At 45.4% G+C, this 23,674-nt stretch overlaps 5 non-coding genes across 5 annotated transcripts; all 5 read left to right on the forward strand.

Annotated features, from left to right (window-relative positions):
* On the forward strand, positions 1–73 carry trnav-cac (transfer RNA valine (anticodon CAC)). Its single transcript has one exon. It is a non-coding gene; the product is annotated as a tRNA-Val (tRNA).
* Positions 74–4,200: 4,127 nt separating this feature from the next.
* trnav-cac (transfer RNA valine (anticodon CAC)) lies at positions 4,201–4,273 on the forward strand. The gene has a single exon. It is a non-coding gene; the product is annotated as a tRNA-Val (tRNA).
* A 4,118-nt stretch (positions 4,274–8,391) lies between these two features.
* On the forward strand, positions 8,392–8,464 carry trnav-cac (transfer RNA valine (anticodon CAC)). Its single transcript has one exon. It is a non-coding gene; the product is annotated as a tRNA-Val (tRNA).
* A 4,130-nt stretch (positions 8,465–12,594) lies between these two features.
* Positions 12,595–12,667, forward strand: trnav-cac (transfer RNA valine (anticodon CAC)). Its single transcript has one exon. It is a non-coding gene; the product is annotated as a tRNA-Val (tRNA).
* Positions 12,668–16,477: 3,810 nt separating this feature from the next.
* Positions 16,478–16,550, forward strand: trnav-cac (transfer RNA valine (anticodon CAC)). Its single transcript has one exon. It is a non-coding gene; the product is annotated as a tRNA-Val (tRNA).
* The last annotated feature ends 7,124 nt before the right edge of the window (positions 16,551–23,674 follow it).

Raw genomic sequence — 23,674 nt, forward strand, 5'->3', positions numbered from 1 at the left:
GTTTCTGTAGTGTAGTGGTTATCACATTCGCCTCACACGCGAAAGGTCCCCGGTTCGAAACCGGGCAGAAACATCTCGGGCTACCAGGTTGTTCGGTTGCTGACTTTTGCCGCAATCTCATAACTGGTCTTCATCACCGAAAAATAGCAAACTGCATGCACCCGTATGGTTGTGGTTATTTTCGAAAGCCCTGCCTTCTCAATTTAACTTCCACTTCAAGCAAAACATAACTTATCTTCAGGTCTGTAAATTTCGATTCCTGATTGTTTTCTAAGTTGAGACATCGGTTTTAAAGAAACGGCTGTCTTCTTGTCATAAGTGACATGGCCTCTCAGACGAACCATGAGACGCTGCAGCAACACAGTGAGGTTGAACATTGCATAAGTCCATTGATTACTGCACCGCCAGCGGTTTCTGTAGTGTAGTGGTTAGCACATTCCCCTAACATGCGAAAGGTCCCCGGGGCCATACCGGGTAGAAACATCAAGTGCTTCTCATGTTGTGTGAGGAATGTTTGCACAAAGTACTTTTGTTCCCCCATCTCGTATGTTCGAGGATTATGAGGTTTAGTCTCTCATGAGCCACTAAAATAAATTCCACATTAAGTCACAAGCACTGAATTATCGACAGGCAAAGAGAAGGAAAGGACCTTCCTATTTTGGATATTCGGAGCAAGTTCATCCACAACAGAATTTCATGCATTTACAAATGCAGATAAACATACTTATTCACCATCTCAAACATGTCTAAATAAACGACAAAAGTAACTTACTGCGGATGCTTCATTCTGAAACAAAAACAGAACATACTGGACAATCTCAGCAGGACTGACAGCCTCTGTGGAGCGAGATGGCAGCGGTCGTTCCGGGCCTGGGTGACTCTTTGTCAAAGCTGGAGAACTGGAAATGGGGTCAGATTCAGACTAATGTGGATGGGGCGGGGTTGGCGTGCCCTATTGGGCCTCGATAGAGTGGTCAGCAATAGGTGGAAAATGACGAAAATGTCTCGGACAGAAAGAAAAAGGGAATGTAAATGAGGCTAATCAAGGCTAACAAAGGTGCTGATAGTGGCGCCTCAAGAGATCAGAATGTGTTAATAGCAGAACAAAGTAGGCAGTGTGTCAGCGAACAATTGGCGACAGGGTTGCTCAAGTAGGATGGTATGGGCTGGGGGGAGGGGGGCAATGCTGAGGGTAAAACATACCAATGAAAGGAATGAAAATAACTTGATGGAAATAAACAGATGGTGGAGGTAGAAGAGAGATTACACAGTCTGATGTTGTTGAACTGAATAAAATGAAACATACAGAGAGCTGCCTGAATCAACTGGAATTAGTCAATAGAGGTAAGTGAATGTCATACCCCTAGACTAACGAGCCCCGGGAACGTAACAGAAGCACGCTGTTATTGCCATCGAAAGTCGATCTAACATCTGCGGAAAATACTGGAACAACTCAGCGAGTCAGGCGGAATTTGTCGACAGGACAACAAAGCTCGTATTTCACCATCACCTTTCATTTAAACCGGGGCGGGTTAGAAATGTCGGACGTTTTAACCAAGTCAAATCCTGGTGGGAGCAAACAGAACAACAGGAAAGCGCTCTGACAGGGTGCAAGTCAGGAGAGATTAAATGAGAAAAGGCCTAGGGTTCCCTGGCCACAGAGTGAGGTGAGCATCGAATGAGAGGATAATTACACCACAGTATGAGGCCATTCTAGCCGCTGTGTCTGTGCCAGCTCTCAACAACTACCGCCCGGATACAAAGAAGAAGTGGAAACAAGATTCAAACCCAAATCTGCGATGGAAGTACACACAGAATGGGAGCAGCATTTGCAGTGTGAGACTGTTGCACACACTATGAGTGTGCAAGCTGTATTGAGCCCAGTGGAAAGATGCGCTGCTGTTCCTCGAGTGTTTGTTGAGCTTCTTTGGAACATTTCAGGAGGCCGATGTCCGGGAGGTCAGCGTTAAGATGCAGCTCTCCAGTCAGTTCAATTCTCCACTTTGGCTCTGTGGATTAGATGGGTCACGTCCCTGTGAAGTTAACGCAGATCATGTTAAGTTCGATCTAATTTCTATATCTTGTGGTTTTATATGTTGAAACATCTGTTTTTGAAAGAAACAGCAGTCGTCTTGTAATAAGTGGCCTAGCCTCTCAGCCTCACCATGCGAATCTGCAGCAACACAGAGAGGTTGCACATTGTACACGTCCGTTGATTGCCAGCTGTTTCTGTAGTGTAGTGTAGTGAACTTTTCGCCTAATACGCGAAAAGTTCGAAACCGAGCAGAAACTTCTCGTACTTCCAGTTTAGTCTGTTGCTGACTATTGCCGCAATCTCGTAACTGGTCTTCATCAACGAGGAATAGCAAAATGCATGCACCCGTATGGTTGTGGTTATTTTCGAAAGCCCTGCCTTCTCAATTTAACTTCCACTTCAAGCATAACTTATCTTCAGGTCTGTAAAGTTCGATTCCTGATTGTTTTATAAGTTGAGACATCGGTTTTAAAGAAACGGCTGTCTTCTTGTAATAAGTGACATGGCCTCTCAGACGAACCATGAGAATCTGCAGCAACACAGTGAGGTTGAACACTGCACAAGTCCATTGATTACTGCACCGCCAGCGGTTTCTGTAGTGTAGTGGTTAGCACATTCCCCTAACATGCGAAAGGTCCCCGAGGCCATACCGGGTAGAAACATCAAGTGCTTCTCATGTTGTGTGAGGAATGTTTGCACAAAGTACTTTTGTTCCCCCATCTCGTATGTTCGAGGATTATGAGGTTTAGTCTCTCATGAGCCACTAAAATAAATTCCACATTAAGTCACAAGCACTGAATTTTCGACAGGCAATGAGAAGAAAAGGACCTTCTTATTTTGGATATTCGGAGCTAGTTCATCCACAACAGAATTTCATGCATTTACAAATGCAGATAAACATACTTATTCACCATCTCAAACATGTCTAAATGAACGACAAATGCAACTTACTGCGGATGCTTCATTCTGAAACAAAAACAGAACATACTGGACAATCTCAGCAGGACTGACAGCCTCTGTGGAGCGAGATGGCAGCGGTCGTTCCGGGCCTGGGTGACTCTTTGTCAAAGCTGGAGAACTGGAAATGGGGTCAGATTCAGACTAATGTGGATGGGGCGGGGTTGGCGTGCCCGATTGGGCCTCGATAGAGTGGTCAGCAATAGGTGGAAAATGACGAAAATGTCTCGGACAGAAAGAAAAAGGGAATGTAAATGAGGCTAATCAAGGCTAACAAAGGTGCTGATAGTGGCGCCTCAAGAGATCAAAATGTGTTAATAGCAGAACAAAGTAAGCAGTGTGTCAGCGAACAATTGGCCACAGGGATCAGATTGCTCAAGTAGGATGGTATGGGCTGGGGGGAGGGGGGCAATGCTGAGGGTAAAACATACCAATGGAAGGAATGAAAATAACTTGATGGCAATAAACAGATGGTGGAGGGAGAAGAGAGATTACACAGTCTGATGTTGTTGAACTGAATAAAATGAAACATACAGAGAGCTGCCTGAATCTACTGGAATAAGTCAATAGAGGTAAGTGAATGTCCACACATAGACAAGCTTTTAGACAATGTCGCGATTGTCTCGCGAACCTATTGGTTCCCTGCTGTATGAGCTCAGCTTCTCAAAGCAAACCCAATGTGAATGAATCCCGCCGAATGAGCCGCATAGAAATGAAGTAAACATATCGCCTGACCAACAGAAAACGTTATCAAAGGGCTCGCCCGGGATTTGAACCCGGGACCTCCCGCAAGTTTCGCATTCGAGACACCCAAAGCGAGAATCATACTCCTAGACCAACGAGCCGCGGAATTGGCACAGAAGCACGCTGTTATAGCCATCGAAAGTTGATCCAACATCTGCGGAAGATACTGGAACAACTCAGCGAGTCAGGCGGGATTTGTCGACAGGACAACAAAGCTCGTCTTTCACCATCACCTTTCATTAAAACCGGGACGGGTTAGAAATGTCGGACGTTTTAACAAAGTCAAATCCCGGTGGGAGCAAACAGAACAACAGGAAAGCGCTCTGACAGGGTGCAAGTCAGGAGAGATTAAATGAGAAAAGGCAGTCGTCTTGTAATAAGTGGCCGAGCCTCTCAGCCTCACCATGCGAATCTGCAGCAGCACAGTGAGGTTGCACATTGTACACGTCCGTGGATTGCCAGCTGTTTCTGTAGTGTAGTGGTTATCACATTCGCCTCACACGCGAAAGGTCCCCGGTTCGAAACCGGGCAGAAACATCTCGTACTACCAGGTTAGTCTGTTGCTGACTACAGCCGCAATCTCATAACTGGTCTTCATCACCGAGAAATAGCAAAATGCATGCACCCGTATGGTTGTGGTTATTTTCGAAAGCCCTGCCTTCTCAATTTAACTTCCACTTCAAGCAAAACATAACTTATCTTCAGGTCTGTAAATTTCGATTCCTGATTGTTTTCTAAGTTGAGACATCGGTTTTAAAGAAACGGCTGTCTTCTTGTCATAAGTGACATGGCCTCTCAGACGAACCATGAGAAGCTGCAGCAACACAGTGAGGTTGAACATTGCATAAGTCCATTGATTACTGCACCGCCAGCGGTTTCTGTAGTGTAGTGGTTAGCACATTCCCCTAACATGCGAAAGGTCCCCGGGGCCATACCGGGTAGAAACATCAAGTGCTTCTCATGTTGTGTGAGGAATGTTTGCACAAAGTACTTTTGCTCCCCCATCTCGTATGTTCGAGGATTATGAGGTTTAGTCTCTCATGAGCCACTAAAATAAATTCCACATTAAGTCACAAGCACTGAATTTTCGACAGGCAATGAGAAGAAAAGGACCTTCCTATTTTGGATATTCGGAGCTAGTTCATCCACAACAGAATTTCATGCATTTACAAATGCAGATAAACATACTTATTCACCATCTCAAACATGTCTAAATAAACGACAAATGCAACTTACTGCGGATGCTTCATTCTGAAACAAAAACAGAACATACTGGACAATCTCAGCAGGACTGACAGCCTCTGTGGAGCGAGATGGCAGCGGTCGTTCCGGGCCTGGGTGACTCTTTGACAAAGCTGGAGAACTGGAAATGGGGTCAGATTCAGACTAATGTGGATGGGGCGGGGTTGGCGTGCCCTATTGGGCCTCGATAGAGTGGTCAGCAATAGGTAGAAAATGACGAAAATGTCTCGGACAGAAAGAAAAAGGGAATGTAAATGAGGCTAATCAAGGCTAACAAAGGTGCTGATAGTGGCGCCTCAAGAGATCAGAATGTGTTAATAGCAGAACAAAGTAAGCAGTGTGTCAGCGAACAATTGGCGACAGGGTTGCTCAAGTAGGATGGTATGGGCTGGGGGGCAATGCTGAGGGTAAAACATACCAATGAAAGGAATGAAAATAACTTGATGGAAATAAACAGATGGTGGAGGTAGAAGAGAGATTACACAGTCTGATGTTGTTGAACTGAATAAAATGAAACATACAGAGAGCTGCCTGAATCAACTGGAATTAGTCAATAGAGGTAAGTGAATGTCATACCCCTAGACCAACGAGCCCCGGGAACGTAACAGAAGCACGCTGTTATTGCCATCGAAAGTCGATCTAACATCTGCGGAAAATACTGGAACAACTCAGCGAGTCAGGCGGGATTTGTCGACAGGACAACAAAGCTCGTCTTTCACCATCACCTTTCATTTAAACCGGGGCGGGTTAGAAATGTCGGACGTTTTAACCAAGTCAAATCCTGGTGGGAGCAAACAGAACAACAGGAAAGCGCTCTGACAGGGTGCAAGTCAGGAGAGATTAAATGAGAAAAGGCCTAGGGTTCCCTGGCCACAGAGTGAGGTGAGCATCGAATGAGAGAATAATTACACCACAGTATGAGGCCATTCCAGCCGCTGTGTCTGTGCCAGCTCTCAACAACTACCGCCCGGATACAAAGAAGAAGTGGAAACAAGATTCAAACCCAAATCTGCGATGGAAGTACACACAGAGTGGGGCAGCATTTACAGTGTCAGACTGTTGCACACACTATGAGTGTGCAAGCTGTATTGAGCCCAGTGGAAAGATGCGCTGCTGTTCCTCGAGTGTTTGTTGAGCTTCTTTGGAACATTTCAGGAGGCCGAGGTCCGGGAGGTCAGCGTTAAGATGCAGCTCTCCAGTCAGTTCAATTCTCCACTTTGGCTCTGTGGATTAGATGGGTCACGTCCCTGTGAAGTTAACGCAGATCATGTTAAGTTCGATCTAATTTCTACATCTTGTGGTTTTATATGTTGAAACATCTGTTTATGAAAGAAACAGCAGTCGTCTTGTAATAAGTGGCCTGGCCTCTCAGCCTCACCATGCGAATCTGCAGCAACACAGAGAGGTTGCACATTGTACACGTCCGTTGATTGCCAGCTGTTTCTGTAGTGTAGTGGTTATCACATTCGCCTAACACGCGAAAAGTTCGAAACCGAGCAGAAACTTCTCGTACTTCCAGTTTAGTCTGTTGCTGACTATTGCCGCAATCTCGTAACTGGTCTTCATCAACGAGGAATAGCAAAATGCATGCACCCGTATGGTTGTGGTTATTTTCGAAAGCCCTGCCTTCTCAATTTAACTTCCACTTCAAGCATAACCTATCTTCAGGTCTGTAAAGTTCGATTCCTGATTGTTTTATAAGTTGAGACATCGGTTTTAAAGAAACGGCTGTCTTCTTGTAATAAGTGACATGGCCTCTCAGACGAACCATGAGAATCTGCAGCAACACAGTGAGGTTGAACACTGCACAAGTCCATTGATTACTGCACCGCCAGCGGTTTCTGTAGTGTAGTGGTTAGCACATTCCCCTAACATGCGAAAGGTCCCCGAGGCCATACCGGGTAGAAACATCAAGTGCTTCTCATGTTGTGTGAGGAATGTTTGCACAAAGTACTTTTGTTCCCCCATCTCGTATGTTCGAGGATTATGAGGTTTAGTCTCTCATGAGCCACTAAAATAAATTCCACATTAAGTCACAAGCACTGAATTTTCGACAGGCAATGAGAAGAAAAGGACCTTCTTATTTTGGATATTCGGAGCTAGTTCATCCACAACAGAATTTCATGCATTTACAAATGCAGATAAACATACTTATTCACCATCTCAAACATGTCTAAATGAACGACAAATGCAACTTACTGCGGATGCTTCATTCTGAAACAAAAACAGAACATACTGGACAATCTCAGCAGGACTGACAGCCTCTGTGGAGCGAGATGGCAGCGGTCGTTCCGGGCCTGGGTGACTCTTTGTCAAAGCTGGAGAACTGGAAATGGGGTCAGATTCAGACTAATGTGGATGGGGCGGGGTTGGCGTGCCCGATTGGGCCTCGATAGAGTGGTCAGCAATAGGTGGAAAATGACGAAAAAGTCTCGGACAGAAAGAAAAAGGGAATGTAAATGAGGCTAATCAAGGCTAACAAAGGTGCTGATAGTGGCGCCTCAAGAGATCAGAATGTGTTAATAGCAGAACAAAGTAAGCAGTGTGTCAGCGAACAATTGGCCACAGGGATCAGATTGCTCAAGTAGGATGGTATGGGCTGGGGGGAGGGGGGCAATGCTGAGGGTAAAACATACCAATGGAAGGAATGCAAATAACTTGATGGAAATAAACAGATGGTGGAGGGAGAAGAGAGATTACACAGTCTGTTGTTGTTGAACTGAATAAAATGAAACATACAGAGAGCTGCCTGAATCTACTGGAATAAGTCAATAGAGGTAAGTGAATGTCCACACATAGACAAGCTTTTAGACAATGTCGCGATTGTCTCGCGAACCTATTGGTTCCCTGCTGTGTGAGCTCAGCTTCTCAAAGCAAACCCAATGTGAATGAATCCCGCCGAATGAGCCGCATAGAAATGAAGAAAACATATCGCCTGACCAACAGAAAACGTTATCAAAGGGCTCGTCCGGGATTTGAACCCGGGACCTCCCGCAAGTTTCGCAATCGAGACACCCAAAGCGAGAATCATACCCATAGACCAACGAGCCGCGGAACTGGCACAGAAGCACGCTGTTATAGCCATCGAAAGTTGATCCAACATCTGCGGAAGATACTGGAACAACTCAGCGAGTCAGGCGGGATTTGTCGACAGGACAACAAAGCTCGTCTTTCACCATCACCTTTCATTAAAACCGGGACGGGTTAGAAATGTCGGACGTTTTAACCAAGTCAAATCCCGGTGGGAGCAAACAGAACAACAGGAAAGCGCTCTGACAGGGTGCAAGTCAGGAGAGATTAAATGAGAAAAGGCAGTCGTCTTGTAATAAGTGGCCTAGCCTCTCAGCCTCACCATCCGAATCTGCAGCAGCACAGCGAGGTTGCACATTGTACACGTCCGTGGATTGCCAGCTGTTTCTGTAGTGTAGTGGTTATCACATTCGCCTCACACGCGAAAGGTCCCCGGTTCGAAACCGGGCAGAAACATCTCGTACTACCAGGTTAGTCTGTTGCTGACTACAGCCGCAATCGCATAACTGGTCTTCATCACCGAGGAATAGCAAAATGCATGCACCCGTATGGTTGTGGTTATTTTCGAAAGCCCTGCCTTCTCAATTTAACTTCCACTTCAAGCAAAACATAACTTATCTTCAGGTCTGTAAATTTCGATTCCTGATTGTTTTCTAAGTTGAGACATCGGTTTTAAAGAAACGGCTGTCTTCTTGTCATAAGTGACATGGCCTCTCAGACGAACCTTGAGAAGCTGCAGCAACACAGTGAGGTTGAACATTGCATAAGTCCATTGATTACTGCACCGCCAGCGGTTTCTGTAGTGTAGTGGTTAGCACATTCCCCTAACATGCGAAAGGTCCCCGGGGCCATACCGGGTAGAAACATCAAGTGCTTCTCATGTTGTGTGAGGAATGTTTGCACAAAGTACTTTTGTTCCCCCATCTCGTATGTTCGAGGATTATGAGGTTTAGTCTCTCATGAGCCACTAAAATAAATTCCACATTAAGTCACAAGCACTGAATTTTCGACAGGCAATGAGAAGAAAAGGACCTTCCTATTTTGGATATTCGGAGCTAGTTCATCCACAACAGAATTTCATGCATTTACAAATGCAGATAAACATACTTATTCACCATCTCAAACATGTCTAAATAAACGACAAATGCAACTTACTGCGGATGCTTCATTCTGAAACAAAAACAGAACATACAGGACAATCTCAGCAGAACTGACAGCCTCTGTGGAGCGAGATGGCAGCGGTCGTTCCGGGCCTGGGTGACTCTTTGTCAAAGCTGGAGAACTGGAAATGGGGTCAGATTCAGACTAATGTGGATGGGGCGGGGTTGGCGTGCCCTATTGGGCCTCGATAGAGTGGTCAGCAATAGGTGGAAAATGACGAAAATGTCTCGGACAGAAAGAAAAAGGGAATGTAAATGAGGCTAATCAAGGCTAACAAAGGTGCTGATAGTGGCGCCTCAAGAGATCAGAATGTGTTAATAGCAGAACAAAGTAAGCAGTGTGTCAGCGAACAATTGGCGACAGGGTTGCTCAAGTAGGATGGTATGGGCTGGGGGGAGGGGGGCAATGCTGAGGGTAAAACATACCAATGGAAGGAATTAAAATAACTTGATGGAAATAAACAGATGGTGGAGGTAGAAGAGAGATTACACAGTCTGATGTTGTTGAACTGAATAAAATGAAACATACAGAGAGCTGCCTGAATCAACTGGAATTAGTCAATAGAGGTAAGTGAATGTCATACCCCTAGACCAACGAGCCCCGGGAACGTAACAGAAGCACGCTGTTATTGCCATCGAAAGTCGATCTAACATCTGCGGAAAATACTGGAACAACTCAGCGAGTCAGGCGGGATTTGTCGACAGGACAACAAAGCTCGTCTTTCACCATCACCTTTCATTAAAACCGGGGAAGGTTAGAAATGTCGGACGTTTTAACCAAGCCAAATCCTGGTGGGAGCAAACAGAACAACAGGAAAGCGGTCTGACAGGGTGCAAGTCAGGAGAGATTAAATGAGAAAAGGCCTAGGGTTCCCTGGCCACAGAGTGAGGTGAGCATCGAATGAGAGAATAATTACACCACAGTATGAGGCCATTCTAGCCGCTGTGTCTGTGCCAGCTCTCAACAACTACCGCCCGGATACAAAGAAGAAGTGGAAACAAGATTCAAACCCAAATCTGCGATGGAAGTACACACAGAATGGGGGCAGCATTTACAGTGTGAGACTGTTGCACACACTATGAGTGTGCAAGCTGTATTGAGCCCAGTGGAAAGATGCGCTGCTGTTCCTCGAGTGTTTGTTGAGCTTCTTTGGAACATTTCAGGAGGCCGAGGTCCGGGAGGTCAGCGTTAAGATGCAGCTCTCCAGTCAGTTCAATTCTCCACTTTGGCTCTGTGGATTAGATGGGTCACGTCCCTGTGAAGTTAACGCAGATCATGTTAAGTTCGATCTAATTTCTACATCTTGTGGTTTTATATGTTGAAACATCTGCTTTGAAAGAAACAGCAGTCGTCTTGTAATAAGTGGCCTGGCCTCTCAGCCTCACCATGCGAATCTGCAGCAACACAGTGAGGTTGCACATTGTACACGTCCGTTGATTTCCATCTGTTTCTATAGTGTAGTGGTTATCACATTCGCCTAACACGCGAAAAGTTCGAAACCGAGCAGAAAGTTCTCGTACTTCCAGTTTAGTCTGTTGCTGACTATTGCCGCAATCTCGTAACTGGTCTTCATCAACGAGGAATAGCAAAATGCATGCACCCGTATGGTTGTGGTTATTTTCGAAAGCCCTGCCTTCTCAGTTTAACTTCCACTTCAAGCAAAACATAACTTATCTTCAGGTCTGTAAATTTCGATTCCTGATTGTTTTCTAAGTTGAGACATCTGTTTTAAAGAAACGGCTGTCTTCTTGTAATAAGTGACATGGCCTCTCAGACGAACCATGAGAATCTGCAGCAACACAGTGAGGTTGAACATTGCACAAGTCCATTGATTACTGCAACGCCAGCGGTTTCTGTAGTGTAGTGGTTAGCACATTCCCCTAACATGGGAAAGGTCCCCGAGGCCATACCGGGTAGAAACATCAAGTGCTTCTCATGTTGTGTGAGGAATGTTTGCACAAAGTACTTTTGTTCACCCATCTCGTATGTTCGAGGATTATGAGGTTTAGTCTCTCATGAGCCACTAAAATAAATTCCACATTAAGTCACAAGCACTGAATTTTCGACAGGCAATGAGAAGAAAAGGACCTTCTTATTTTGGATATTCGGAGCTAGTTCATCCACAACAGAATTTCATGCATTTACAAATGCAGATAAACATACTTATTCACCATCTCAAACATGTCTAAATGAACGACAAATGCAACTTACTGCGGATGCTTCATTCTGAAACAAAAACAGAACATACTGGACAATCTCAGCAGGACTGACAGCCTCTGTGGAGCGAGATGGCAGCGGTTGTTCCGGGCCTGGGTGACTCTTTGTCAAAGCTGGAGAACTGGAAATGGGGTCAGATTCAGACTAATGTGGATGGGGCGGGGTTGGCGTGCCCGATTGGGCCTCGATAGAGTGGTCAGCAATAGGTGGAAAATGACGAAAATGTCTCGGACAGAAAGAAAAAGGGAATGTAAATGAGGCTAATCAAGGCTAACAAAGGTGCTGATAGTGGCGCCTCAAGAGATCAGAATGTGTTAATAGCAGAACAAAGTAAGCAGTGTGTCAGCGAACAATTGGCCACAGGGATCAGATTGCTCAAGTAGGATGGTATGGGCTGGGGGGAGGGGGGCAATGCTGAGGGTAAAACATACCAATGGAAGGAATGAAAATAACTTGATGGAAATAAACAGATGGTGGATGGAGAAGAGAGATTACACAGTCTGATGTTGTTGAACTGAATAAAATGAAACATACAGAGAGCTGCCTGAATCTACTGGAATAAGTCAATAGAGGTAAGTGAATGTCCACACATAGACAAGCTTTTAGACAATGTCGCGATTGTCTCGCGAACCTATTGGTTCCCTGCTGTGTGAGCTCAGCTTCTCAAAGCAAACTCAATGTGAATGAATCCCGCCGAATGAGCCGCATAGAAATGAAGAAAACATATCGCCTGACCAACAGAAAACGTTATCAAAGGGCTCGTCCGGGATTTGAACCCGGGACCTCCCGCAAGTTTCGCAATCGAGACACCCAAAGCGAGAATCATACTCCTAGACCAACGAGCCGCGGAACTGGCACAGAAGCACGCTGTTATAGCCATCGAAAGTTGATCCAACATCTGCGGAAGATACTGGAACAACTCAGCGAGTCAGGCGGGATTTGTCGACAGGACAACAAAGCTCGTCTTTCACCATCACCTTTCATTAAAACCGGGACGGGTTAGAAATGTCGGACGTTTTAACCAAGTCAAATCCCGGTGGGAGCAAACAGAACAACAGGAAAGCGCTCTGACAGGGTGCAAGTCAGGAGAGATTAAATGAGAAAAGGCAGTCGTCTTGTAATAAGTGGCCTAGCCTCTCAGCCTCACCATGCGAATCTGCAGCAGCACAGTGAGGTTGCACATTGTACACGTCTGTGGATTGTCAGCTGTTTCTGTAGTGTAGTGGTTATCACATTCGCCTCACACGCGAAAGGTCCCCGGTTCGAAACCGGGCAGAAACATCTCGTACTACCAGGTTAGTCTGTTGCTGACTATTGCCGCAATCTCATAACTGGTCTTTATGCGAAAGGTCCCCGGGGCCATACCGGGTAGAAACATCAAGTGCTTCTCATGTTGTGTGAGGAATGTTTGCGCGAAGTACTTTTGTTCCCCCATCTCGTATGTTCGAGGATTATGAGGTTTAGTCTCTCATGAGCCACTAAAATAAATTCCACATTAAGTCACAAGCACTGAATTTTCGACAGGCAATGAGAAGAAAAGGACCTTCCTATTTTGGATATTCGGAGCTAGTTCATCCACAACAGAATTTCATGCATTTACAAATGCAGATAAACATACTTATTCACCATCTCAAACATGTCTAAATAAACGACAAATGCAACTTACTGCGGATGCTTCATTCTGAAACAAAAACAGAACATACTGGACAATCTCAGCAGGACTGACAGCCTCTGTGGAGCGAGATGGCAGCGGTCGTTCCGGGCCTGGGTGACTCTTTGTCAAAGCTGGAGAACTGGAAATGGGGTCAGATTCAGACTAATGTGGATGGGGCGGGGTTGGCGTGCCCGATTGGGCCTCGATAGAGTGGTCAGCAATAGGTGGAAAATGACGAAAATGTCTCGGACAGAAAGAAAAAGGGAATGTAAATGAGGCTAATCAAGGCTAACAAAGGTGCTGATAGTGGCGCCTCAAGAGATCAGAATGTGTTAATAGCAGAACAAAGTAAGCAGTGTGTCAGCGAACAATTGGCGACAGGGTTGCTCAAGTAGGATGGTATGGGCTGGGGGGAGGGGGGCAAAGCTGAGGGTAAAACATACCAATGGAAGGAATGAAAATAACTTGATGGAAATAAACAGATGGTGGAGGTAGAAGAGAGATTACACAGTCTGATGTTGTTGAACTGAATAAAATGAAACATACAGAGAGCTGCCTGAATCAACTGGAATTAGTCAATAGAGGTAAGTGAATGTCATACCCCTAGACCAAGGAGCCCCGGGAACGTAACAGAAGCACGCTGTTATTGCCATCGAAAGTCGATCTAACATCTGCGGAAAATACTGGAACAACTCAGCGAGTCAGGCGGGATTTGTCGACAGGACAACAAAGCTCGTCTTTCACCATCACCTTTCATTAAAACCGGGGAAGGTTAGAAATGTCGGACGTTTTAACCAAGCCAAATCCTGGTGGGAGCAAACAGAACAACAGGAAAGCGCTCTGACAGGGTGCAAGTCAGGAGAGATTAAATGAGAAAAGGCCTAGGGTTCCCTGGCCACAGAGTGAGGTGAGCATCGAATGAGAGAATAATTACACCACAGTATGAGGCCATTCTAGCCGCTGTGTCTGTGCCAGCTCTCAACAACTACCGCCCGGATACAAAGAAGAAGTGGAAACAAGATTCAAACCCAAATCTGCGATGGAAGTACACACAGAATGGGGGCAGCATTTACAGTGTGAGACTGTTGCACACACTATGAGTGTGAAAGCTGTATTGAGCCCAGTGGAAAGATGCGCTGCTGTTCCTCGAGTGTTTGTTGAGCTTCTTTGGAACATTTCAGGAGGCCGAGGTCCGGGAGGTCAGCGTTAAGATGCAGCTCTCCAGTCAGTTCAATTCTCCACTTTGGCTCTGTGGATTAGATGGGTCACGTCCCTGTGAAGTTAACGCAGATCATGTTAAGTTCGATCTAATTTCTACATCTTGTGGTTTTATATGTTGAAACATCTGCTTTGAAAGAAACAGCAGTCGTCTTGTAATAAGTGGCCTGGCCTCTCAGCCTCACCATGCGAATCTGCAGCAACACAGTGAGGTTGCACATTGTACACGTCCGTTGATTTCCAGCTGTTTCTATAGTGTAGTGGTTATCACATTCGCCTAACACGCGAAAAGTTCGAAACCGAGCAGAAACTTCTCGTACTTCCAGTTTAGTCTGTTGCTGACTATTGCCGCAATCTCGTAACTGGTCTTCATCAACGAGGAATAGGAAAATGCATGCACCCGTATGGTTGTGGTTATTTTCGAAAGCCCTGCCTTCTCAATTTAACTTCCACTTCAAGCATAACTTATCTTCAGGTCTGTAAAGTTCGATTCCTGATTGTTTTATAAGTTGAGACATCGGTTTTAAAGAAACGGCTGTCTTCTTGTCATAAGTGACATGGCCTCTCAGACGAACCATGAGAATCTGCAGCAACACAGTGAGGTTGAACATTGCACAAGTCCATTGATTACTGCACCGCCAGCGGTTTCTGTAGTGTAGTGGTTAGCACATTCCCCTAACATGGGAAAGGTCCCCGAGGCCATACCGGGTAGAAACATCAAGTGCTTCTCATGTTGTGTGAGGAATGTTTGCACAAAGTACTTTTGTTCCCCCATCTCGTATGTTCGAGGATTATGAGGTTTAGTCTCTCATGAGCCACTAAAATAAATTCCACATTAAGTCACAAGCACTGAATTATCGACAGGCAATGAGAAGAAAAGGACCTTCTTATTTTGGACATTCGGAGCTAGTTCATCCACAACAGAATTTCATGCATTTACAAATGCAGATTAACATACTTATTCAACATCTCAAACATGTCTAAATAAACGACAAATGCAACTTACTGCGGATGCTTCATTCTGAAACAAAAACAGAACATACTGGACAATCTCAGCAGGACTGACAGCCTCTGTGGAGCGAGATGGCAGCGGTCGTTCCGGGCCTGGGTGACTCTTTGTCAAAGCTGGAGAACTGGAAATGGGGTCAGATTCAGACTAATGTGGATGGGGCGGGGTTGGCGTGCCCTATTGGGCCTCGATAGAGTGGTCAGCAATAGGTGGAAAATGACGAAAATGTCTCGGACAGAAAGAAAAAGGGAATGTAAATGAGGCTAATCAAGGCTAACAAAGGTGCTGATAGTGGCGCCTCAAGAGATCAGAATGTGTTAATAGCAGAACAAAGTAAGCAGTGTGTCAGCGAACAATTGGCCACAGGGATCAGATTGCTCAAGTAGGATGGTATGGGCTGGGGGGAGGGGGGCAATGCTGAGGGTAAAACATACCAATGCAAGGAATGAAAATAACTTGATGGAAATAAACAGATGGTGGAGGGAGAAGAGAGATTACATAGTCTGATGTTGTTGAACTGAATAAAATGAAACATACAGAGAGCTGCCTGAATCTACTGGAATTAGTCAATAGAGGTAAGTGAATGTCCACACATAGACAAGCTTTTAGACAATGTCGCGATTGTCTCGCGAACCTATTGGTTCCCTGCTGTGTGAGCTCAGCTTCTCAAAGCAAACCCAATGTGAATAAATCCCGCCGAATGAGCCGCATAGAAATGAAGAAAACATATCGCCTGACCAACAGAAAACGTTATCAAAGGGCTCGTCCGGGATTTGAACCCGGGACCTCCCGCAAGTTTCGCAATCGAGACACCCAAAGCGAGAATCATACTCCTAGACCAACGAGCCGCGGAACTGGCACAGAAGCACGCTGTTATAGCCATCGAAAGTTGATCCAACATCTGCGGAAGATACTGGAACAACTCAGCGAGTCAGGCGGGATTTGTCGACAGGACAACAAAGCTCGTCTTTCACCATCACCTTTCATTAAAACCGGGACGGGTTAGAAATGTCGGACGTTTTAACCAAGTCAAATCCCGGTGGGAGCAAACAGAACAACAGGAAAGCGCTCTGACAGGGTGCAAGTCAGGAGAGATTAAATGAGAAAAGGCAGTCGTCTTGTAATAAGTGGCCTAGCCTCTCAGCCTCACCATGCGAATCTGCAGCAGCACAGTGAGGTTGCACATTGTACACGTCTGTGGTTGCCAGCTGTTTCTGTAGTGTAGTGGTTATCACATTCGCCTCACACGCGAAAAGTCCCCGGTTCGAAACCGGGCAGAAACATCTCGGGCTACCAGGTTGTTCGGTTGCTGACTTTTGCCGCAATCTCATAACTGGTCTTCATCACCGAAAAATAGCAAACTGCATGCACCCGTATGGTTGTGGTTATTTTCGAAAGCCCTGCCTTCTCAATTTAACTTCCACTTCAAGCAAAACATAACTTATCTTCAGGTCTGTAAATTTCGATTCCTGATTGTTTTCTAAGTTGAGACATCGGTTTTAAAGAAACGGCTGTCTTCTTGTCATAAGTGACATGGCCTCTCAGACGAACCATGAGACGCTGCAGCAACACAGTGAGGTTGAACATTGCATAAGTCCATTGATTACTGCACCGCCAGCGGTTTCTGTAGTGTAGTGGTTAGCACATTCCCCTAACATGCGAAAGGTCCCCGGGGCCATACCGGGTAGAAACATCACGTGCTTCTCATGTTGTGTGAGGAATGTTTGCACAAAGTACTTTTGTTCCCCCATCTCGTATGTTCGAGGATTATGAGGTTTAGTCTCTCATGAGCCACTAAAATAAATTCCACATTAAGTCACAAGCACTGAATTTTCGACAGGCAATGAGAAGAAAAGGACCTTCCTATTTTGGATATTCGGAGCTAGTTCATCCACAACAGAATTTCATGCATTTACAAATGCAGATCAACATACTTATTCACCATCTCAAACATGTCTAAATAAACGACAAATGCAACTTACTGCGGATGCTTCATTCTGAAACAAAAACAGAACATACTGGACAATCTCAGCAGGACTGACAGCCTCTGTGGAGCGAGATGGCAGCGGTCGTTCCGGGCCTGGGTGACTCTTTGTCAAAGCTGGAGAACTGGAAATGGGGTCAGATTCAGACTAATGTGGATGGGGCGGGGTTGGCGTGCCCTATTGGACCTCGATAGAGTGGTCAGCAATAGGTGGAAAATGACGAAAATGTCTCGGACAGAAAGAAAAAGGGAATGTAAATGAGGCTAATCAAGGCTAACAAAGGTGCTGATAGTGGCGCCTCAAGAGATCAGAATGTGTTAATAGCAGAACAAAGTAAGCAGTGTGTCAGCGAACAATTGGCGACAGGGTTGCTCAAGTAGGATGGTATGGGCTGGGGGGAGGGGGGCAATGCTGAGGGTAAAACATACCAATGGAAGGAATGAAAATAACTTGATGGAAATAAACAGATGGTGGAGGTAGAAGAGAGATTACACAGTCTGATGTTGTTGAACTGAATAAAATGAAACATACAGAGAGCTGCCTGAATCAACTGGAATTAGTCAATAGAGGTAAGTGAATGTCATACCCCTAGACCAACGAGCCCCGGGAACGTAACAGAAGCACGCTGTTATTGCCATCGAAAGTCGATCTAACATCTGCGGAAAATACTGGAACAACTCAGCGAGTCAGGCGGGATTTGTCGACAGGACAACAAAGCTCGTCTTTCACCATCACCTTTCATTAAAACCGGGGAAGGTTAGAAATGTCGGACGTTTTAACCAAGCCAAATCCTGGTGGGAGCAAACAGAACAACAGGAAAGCGGTCTGACAGGGTGCAAGTCAGGAGAGATTAAATGAGAAAAGGCCTAGGGTTCCCTGGCCACAGAGTGAGGTGAGCATCGAATGAGAGAATAATTACACCACAGTATGAGGCCATTCCAGCCGCTGTGTCTGTGCCAGCTCTCAACAACTACCGCCCGGATACAAAGAAGAAGTGGAAACAAGATTCAAACCCAAATCTGCGATGGAAGTACACACAGAATGGGGGCAGCATTTACAGTGTGAGACTGTTGCACACACTATGTGTGTGCAAGCTGTATTGAGCCCAGTGGAAAGATGCGCTGCTGTTCCTCGAGTGTTTGTTGAGCTTCTTTGGAACATTTCAGGAGACCGAGGTCCGGGAGGTCAGCGTTAAGATGCAGCTCTCCAGTCAGTTCAATTCTCCACTTTGGCTCTGTGGATTAGATGGGTCACGTCTCTGTGAAGTTAACGCAGATCATGTTAAGTTCGATCTAATTTCTACATCTTGTGGTTTTATATGTTGAAACATCTGCTTTTGAAAGAAACAGCAGTCGTCTTGTAATAAGTGGCCTGGCCTCTCAGCCTCACCATGCGAATCTGCAGCAACACAGTGAGGTTGCACATTGTACACGTCCGTTGATTTCCAGCTGTGTCTATAGTGTAATGGTTATCACATTCGCCTAACACGCGAAAAGTTCGAAACCGAGCAGAAACTTCTCGTACTTCCAGTTTAGTCTGTTGCTGACTATTGCCGCAATCTCGTAACTGGTCTTCATCAACGAGGAATAGCAAAATGCATGCACCCGTATGGTTGTGGTTATTTTCGAAAGCCCTGCCTTCTCAATTTAACTTCCACTTCAAGCATAACTTATCTTCAGGTCTGTAAAGTTCGATTCCTGATTGTTTTATAAGTTGAGACATCGGTTTTAAAGAAACGGCTGTCTTCTTGTAATAAGTGACATGGCCTCTCAGACGAACCATGAGAATCTGCAGCAACACAGTGAGGTTGAACATTGCACAAGTCCATTGATTACTGCACCGCCAGCGGTTTCTGTAGTGTAGTGGTTAGCACATTCCCCTAACATGGGAAAGGTCCCCGAGGCCATACCGGGTAGAAACATCAAGTGCTTCTCATGTTGTGTGAGGAATGTTTGCACAAAGTACTTTTGTTCCCCCATCTCGTATGTTCGAGGATTATGAGGTTTAGTCTCTCATGAGCCACTAAAATAAATTCCACATTAAGTCACAAGCACTGAATTTTCGACAGGCAATGAGAAGAAAAGGACCTTCTTATTTTGGACATTCGGAGCTAGTTCATCCACAACAGAATTTCATGCATTTACAAATGCAGATAAACATACTTATTCACCATCTCAAACATGTCTAAATGAACGACAAATGCAACTTATGCGGATGCTTCATTCTGAAACAAAAACAGAACATACTGGACAATCTCAGCAGGACTGACAGCCTCTGTGGAGCGAGATGGCAGCGGTCGTTCCGGGCCTGGGTGACTCTTTGTCAAAGCTGGAGAACTGGAAATGGGGTCAGATTCAGACTAATGTGGATGGGGCGGGGTTGGCGTGCCCGATTGGGCCTCGATAGAGTGGTCAGCAATAGGTGGAAAATGACGAAAATGTCTCGGACAGAAAGAAAAAGGGAATGTAAATGAGGCTAATCAAGGCTAACAAAGGTGCTGATAGTGGCGCCTCAAGAGATCAGAATGTGTTAATAGCAGAACAAAGTAAGCAGTGTGTCAGCGAACAATTGGCGACAGGGTTGCTCAAGTAGGATGGTATGGGCTGGGGGGAGGGGGGCAATGCTGAGGGTAAAACATACCAATGAAAGGAATGAAAATAACTTGATGGAAATAAACAGATGGTGGAGGTAGAAGAGAGATTACACAGTCTGATGTTGTTGAACTGAATAAAATGAAACATACAGAGAGCTGCCTGAATCAACTGGAATTAGTCAATAGAGGTAAGTGAATGTCATACCCCTAGACTAACGAGCCCCGGGAACGTAACAGAAGCACGCTGTTATTGCCATCGAAAGTCGATCTAACATCTGCGGAAAATACTGGAACAACTCAGCGAGTCAGGCGGAATTTGTCGACAGGACAACAAAGCTCGTCTTTCGCCATCACCTTTCATTTAAACCGGGGCGGGTTAGAAATGTCGGACGTTTTAACCAAGTCAAATCCTGGTGGGAGCAAACAGAACAACAGGAAAGCGGTCTGACAGGGTGCAAGTCAGGAGAGATTAAATGAGAAAAGGCCTAGGGTTCCCTGGCCACAGAGTGAGGTGAGCATCGAATGAGAGGATAATTACACCACAGTATGAGGCCATTCTAGCCGCTGTGTCTGTGCCAGCTCTCAACAACTACCGCCCGGATACAAAGAAGAAGTGGAAACAAGATTCAAACCCAAATCTGCGATGGAAGTACACACAGAATGGGAGCAGCATTTGCAGTGTGAGACTGTTGCACACACTATGAGTGTGCAAGCTGTATTGAGCCCAGTGGAAAGATGCGCTGCTGTTCCTCGAGTGTTTGTTGAGCTTCTTTGGAACATTTCAGGAGGCCGATGTCCGGGAGGTCAGCGTTAAGATGCAGCTCTCCAGTCAGTTCAATTCTCCACTTTGGCTCTGTGGATTAGATGGGTCACGTCCCTGTGAAGTTAACGCAGATCATGTTAAGTTCGATCTAATTTCTATATCTTGTGGTTTTATATGTTGAAACATCTGTTTTTGAAAGAAACAGCAGTCGTCTTGTAATAAGTGGCCTGGCCTCTCAGCCTCACCATGCGAATCTGCAGCAACACAGAGAGGTTGCACATTGTACACGTCCGTTGATTGCCAGCTGTTTCTGTAGTGTAGTGTAGTGAACTTTTCGCCTAATACGCGAAGAGTTCGAAACCGAGCAGAAACTTCTCGTACTTCCAGTTTAGTCTGTTGCTGACTATTGCCGCAATCTCGTAACTGGTCTTCATCAACGAGGAATAGCAAAATGCATGCACCCGTATGGTTGTGGTTATTTTCGAAAGCCCTGCCTTCTCAATTTAACTTCCACTTCAAGCATAACTTATCTTCAGGTCTGTAAAGTTCGATTCCTGATTGTTTTATAAGTTGAGACATCGGTTTTAAAGAAACGGCTGTCTTCTTGTAATAAGTGACATGGCCTCTCAGACGAACCATGAGAATCTGCAGCAACACAGTGAGGTTGAACACTGCACAAGTCCATTGATTACTGCACCGCCAGCGGTTTCTGTAGTGTAGTGGTTAGCACATTCCCCTAACATGCGAAAGGTCCCCGAGGCCATACCGGGTAGAAACATCAAGTGCTTCTCATGTTGTGTGAGGAATGTTTGCACAAAGTACTTTTGTTCCCCCATCTCGTATGTTCGAGGATTATGAGGTTTAGTCTCTCATGAGCCACTAAAATAAATTCCACATTAAGTCACAAGCACTGAATTTTCGACAGGCAATGAGAAGAAAAAGACCTTCTTATTTTGGATATTCGGAGCTAGTTCATCCACAACAGAATTTCATGCATTTACAAATGCAGATAAACATACTTATTCACCATCTCAAACATGTCTAAATGAACGACAAATGCAACTTACTGCGGATGCTTCATTCTGAAACAAAAACAGAACATACTGGACAATCTCAGCAGGACTGACAGCCTCTGTGGAGCGAGATGGCAGCGGTCGTTCCGGGCCTGGGTGACTCTTTGTCAAAGCTGGAGAACTGGAAATGGGGTCAGATTCAGACTAATGTGGATGGGGCGGGGTTGGCGTGCCCGATTGGGCCTCGATAGAGTGGTCAGCAATAGGTGGAAAATGACGAAAATGTCTCGGACAGAAAGAAAAAGGGAATGTAAATGAGGCTAATCAAGGCTAACAAAGGTGCTGATAGTGGCGCCTCAAGAGATCAAAATGTGTTAATAGCAGAACAAAGTAAGCAGTGTGTCAGCGAACAATTGGCCACAGGGATCAGATTGCTCAAGTAGGATGGTATGGGCTGGGGGGAGGGGGGCAATGCTGAGGGTAAAACATACCAATGGAAGGAATGAAAATAACTTGATGGAAATAAACAGATGGTGGAGGGAGAAGAGAGATTACACAGTCTGATGTTGTTGAACTGAATAAAATGAAACATACAGAGAGCTGCCTGAATCTACTGGAATAAGTCAATAGAGGTAAGTGAATGTCCACACATAGACAAGCTTTTAGACAATGTCGCGATTGTCTCGCGAACCTATTGGTTCCCTGCTGTATGAGCTCAGCTTCTCAAAGCAAACCCAATGTGAATGAATCCCGCCGAATGAGCCGCATAGAAATGAAGTAAACATATCGCCTGACCAACAGAAAACGTTATCAAAGGGCTCGCCCGGGATTTGAACCGGGGACCTCCCGCAAGTTTCGCAATCGAGACACCCAAAGCGAGAATCATACTCCTAGACCAACGAGCCGCGGAATTGGCACAGAAGCACGCTGTTATAGCCATCGAAAGTTGATCCAACATCTGCGGAAGATACTGGAACAACTCAGCGAGTCAGGCGGGATTTGTCGACAGGACAATAAAGCTCGTCTTTCACCATCACCTTTCATTAAAACCGTGGAAGGTTAGAAATGTCGGACGTTTTAACCAAGCCAAATCCTGGTGGGAGCAAACAGAACAACAGGAAAGCGGTCTGACAGGGTGCAAGTCAGGAGAGATTAAATGAGAAAAGGCCTAGGGTTCCCTGGCCACAGAGTGAGGTGAGCATCGAATGAGAGAATAATTACACCACAGTATGAGGCCATTCTAGCCGCTGTGTCTGTGCCAGCTCTCAACAACTACCGCCCGGATACAAAGAAGAAGTGGAAACAAGATTCAAACCCAAATCTGCGATGGAAGTACACACAGAATGGGGGCAGCATTTACAGTGTGAGACTGTTGCACACACTATGTGTGTGCAAGCTGTATTGAGCCCAGTGGAAAGATGCGCTGCTGTTCCTCGAGTGTTTGTTGAGCTTCTTTGGAACATTTCAGGAGGCCGAGGTCCGGGAGGTCAGCGTTAAGATGCAGCTCTCCAGTCAGTTCAATTCTCCACTTTGGCTCTGTGGATTAGATGGGTCACGTCCCTGTGAAGTTAACGCAGATCATGTTAAGTTCGATCTAATTTCTACATCTTGTGGTTTTATATGTTGAAACATCTGCTTTTGAAAGAAACAGCAGTCGTCTTGTAATAAGTGGCCTGGCCTCTCAGCCTCACCATGCGAATCTGCAGCAACACAGTGAGGTTGCACATTGTACACGTCCGTTGATTTCCAGCTGTTTCTATAGTGTAATGGTTATCACATTCGCCTAACACGCGAAAAGTTCGAAACCGAGCAGAAACTTCTCGTACTTCCAGTTTAGTCTGTTGCTGACTATTGCCGCAATCTCGTAACTGGTCTTCATCAACGAGGAATAGCAAAATGCATGCACCCGTATGGTTGTGGTTATTTTCGAAAGCCCTGCCTTCTCAATTTAACTTCCACTTCAAGCATAACTTATCTTCAGGTCTGTAAAGTTCGATTCCTGATTGTTTTATAAGTTGAGACATCGGTTTTAAAGAAACGGCTGTCTTCTTGT

Source organism: Scyliorhinus torazame, chromosome 5 (genome assembly GCF_047496885.1).
Source record: "Scyliorhinus torazame isolate Kashiwa2021f chromosome 5, sScyTor2.1, whole genome shotgun sequence".
Classification (NCBI taxonomy): domain Eukaryota; kingdom Metazoa; phylum Chordata; class Chondrichthyes; order Carcharhiniformes; family Scyliorhinidae; genus Scyliorhinus; species Scyliorhinus torazame.